Raw genomic sequence first — 3,396 nt, forward strand, 5'->3', positions numbered from 1 at the left:
ACTAGCCATTAGAATCTATTTAAACTATGAATTTATTTCTACTAGACAGAAAGCATGCTGAGACTTCCCTATGGTGATAGGACTTTTTAGAGTGGTAATTTATGCCTAATATTGGTTTTAATGAGGAAATTGGATTTCCTCCTTTCATGTGTATATACTTCTGCTCTTCTGCAGCTTTGTTCTCTAACAGATAGATTTGCAATAACTCTGCCAGCGATGTAAAGGGCAAGTTTTCTTTTAAGCAGCTGAGGCTCTAAGCAACTGATGTCAAGGCAGCAGATAGAATACGTTTTTATGGTGTATTTTGGTGGATACACTGACCAGGTCCTTTGTTGTGGTTTAAAAGCCAGTGGGCAGCTGAGCACCATGATGCCCACAAAAAGGGCCTAGACAATAGAAAAGGACTGAGGAGGGTTTTGCTCACCACTTCTGATCATGGGCAAAAGACAGACTCATCTTGGGTAGAAAAAACAAAACAATCTAATTGTGTTACCAGTAACAAAATAGAGTAGAACAGTAAGATATACAACCAGATCTTAAAGTCAAACACCTTTTCCCCCATTCCTCTGCCTCCTTCTCAGGCTCAGCTTTGTTCCTGGCTTTCTTTGCCCCTCCCACCTTGCCCAGTGGTGCAGGGGGATGGGCATGGGAATTGCAGTCAGTCCATCCCATGCAGTCTCTGCTGCTTCTTCCTCTTCAGGGTGGTAGGGAGGACTCCTCCCAGCCTCCCTCTGCTTCCATGTGGTACCCTTCCCACAGGAGAAGAGTCTTCCACAAAAATCCCAATGGGGGTCTGCCCATGGTTGCAGTTCCCTCTGACACGAACTGCTCCAGCTCACACTGCCTGGAGTCACGGCCTCTGCAAGGACAGCCACCTTCTCATGTGTATCTGCCCCACTGGTGAACCTTCACGGACTGCAAGTGGGTTGACCTGCACTCCCACCACAGGTTTCAGGGGGAACCTCAGCTACACGCACCTCCTCCTGCCCCCCCTCCATTCTTCCTTCACTGACCTTGGTATATGCATAGTTGTTCTCCTCACATCCCACTCCTTTCTCTGCTGCAGGTCCCTTTTGATGATACCTGAACAGTTTCTGGCTCTCTCTCTTGGGCTGGAACTGCAGTGGGGCTTGAGCTCAAGTTGGGGCTGGAACAGGGCTGCACTTGCCCACAACTGGGGTTGTGCTGGTCAGGGCTTGAGCAAGAAAGGGTGGGCCAGGGACTGTGCCCTTCTTAAATTCATGAATTTGCAGAGGCTTCTAGTAGCTTCTTACAGGCCTATCTCTATAGTCCTCCCCCACTACCAAGAAACAACCTGAAAACCCAATACAGTATTTCTCCAAGAGCACCTATGAAAATATTTGCTTTTTAAGGAATGAATCCGAGATACTGTAACTCTGGCATTTTGTGGGTAACAAGAATAAGAAAGCAGTTCCACTGCCTGCATACACCTCATCTTATGTTGTCTCCTTTTAGATAGCTATTCTGAAAAAAAGCTGCTGAAGGCAAACTGGTTTGAAGTTTAGTTTTTTAATGAGGAAAGAATGACTCTGTGGAGATAAGTAACTACAGAACCTGAACAGGTAATTTTCGTGAGCTCTTTGATTATGTTCCCAGGTCACATGATGCCTTATTTCCTTCCTGCTAACATCACCTGGTCCTAAAAAGCCAAAATTACATTGTATGAATGACCAGTGCAAATGATTCTACAGTTACTACTTGTCATATCTGGCAATCTTGCTAAAGCTAGATTTTGGACAATCTTTTTTGCTCTTTGACAAAGATTCTGCAAGAAAAAAAAATGACTTCAGTTTTGTCAGAAGTTCAGTGATGCTTACAAATGTACAAGGATGAGCTTTGTAGAATGAAACGTGCCTTCCTTCTAGGCCAGTTCTGTTTTCTGACTACAGTTGTACTTTTATTCTTTCCTTCATAAACAAAGGCAAAACTGATTGTAGACTTGGGCCATTGCGTACTAGTTGGTAAGAACTTTGAGGGAAATGTCATTAATATAATGATTAGTAGGGGAGGGAAGGTCACCAGAGGGTGGCAGGAGCCCAGAATAGAATCGGTCATTCTTACAGTTCTTCCACTCACTCCATATAAAATTCTGGCTGTACCCCAGCACTCATCTAAGTGGAAAACATGAAGCAAAAATATTTTATTTCGGCCCAGCAACTGATTACTGGGGGTGGTGGTGTCTTTTATTGTTCAGAGCAGTTCTGCCTGGCCAGGGAGATTAGCCAGAAGCCCGAGGGCCTCTTTTTTTTCTGTCTTGTGATGTTGTGTAATGGTCTCCTGAGCTCGATCTGTACCAAAAGAGCCATAAAACTGCCAGGAGATCAGAAATGTATAAACCCAGGAAAGCTGAGAGTGAAAAAACAAGATGTAAAATTCTACTTAGACACAACTGCTCAAACTCCCAGAAACTTCTAATGTCATTAAGTTTCTACAAGTGAGATGCCAGTCTCTTTACCTAGTTAAGTTTACTTCTCACTCTTCTGGACAGAGTCCTGTCTAAGGCTTCAAGCTTCATCTTGAAGCCAAAAATGCCAACAAGGAATATCTTGACACTAGAAATATCAAAATAAGTATATTTCCGTCAGTGGAAATGTGCTCCTTTTCTTGACAGTGGGGAACTGCTCTGATTTCCCCATGGTTATTTTGGATATTTTTTTTTCCTGTCCTGAGTCAGAGCAAGTTGTTGATCTTAAAGGCAGTCACAGATAACTCCAAAATTGGGGTCAGACAAATCCATTTGGATTTGGACTTTTAATAGATAAATTTAAATATCTAGTGAGAAATCACTCTGTCCAAATTTCTAAACTGTTGAGATGCTTGGGTATATTTCCTAAATATGAGATAAAAATTGTATTTATACCAGGGATATTTCAATAAGCATGCATTTTCAAAACCATATTTTTTGATTAAGAAATTTCTGGTTGGTTCTATTCTCCAGCAGCAGGTTAGTGGTATTTACAAAACTCTTAAGACATCTAAATATTACAAGATTTTGGGGTCAAACATAGGTGTTGATGGAAACATCCTTACTGTGGAGCAAGATAAGTTTTTCATCACCTCTAGAATGACTATTTCTCAGATGTATTTACTTCCAATCTAATCACTTTAGAATGGTTTTTAACTGCACTTGAATTATCTGCACACTTTGCAATTGCTTAGCTTTATCCTATTTCTCACAGATCTTGTATCTTAAACAATAATTTTATCTTAACTTTTTGGTTTTGAAATACTTGTTCTTTTTCAGTCTGAAACACAGGAGTCTTCAATCCCAAATGATACTTGTCACCTCTGTTTACAGTTGCTTTAATACATGTATAGTGCCTCTTCCAACATGTGTACTGTCACTGATACTGACATATGCCTTGAGCTGCTGAA

The sequence above is a fragment of the Mesitornis unicolor genome, unplaced genomic scaffold (genome assembly GCF_000695765.1).
Source record: "Mesitornis unicolor isolate BGI_N332 unplaced genomic scaffold, ASM69576v1 scaffold19537, whole genome shotgun sequence".
NCBI lineage: Eukaryota > Metazoa > Chordata > Aves > Mesitornithiformes > Mesitornithidae > Mesitornis > Mesitornis unicolor.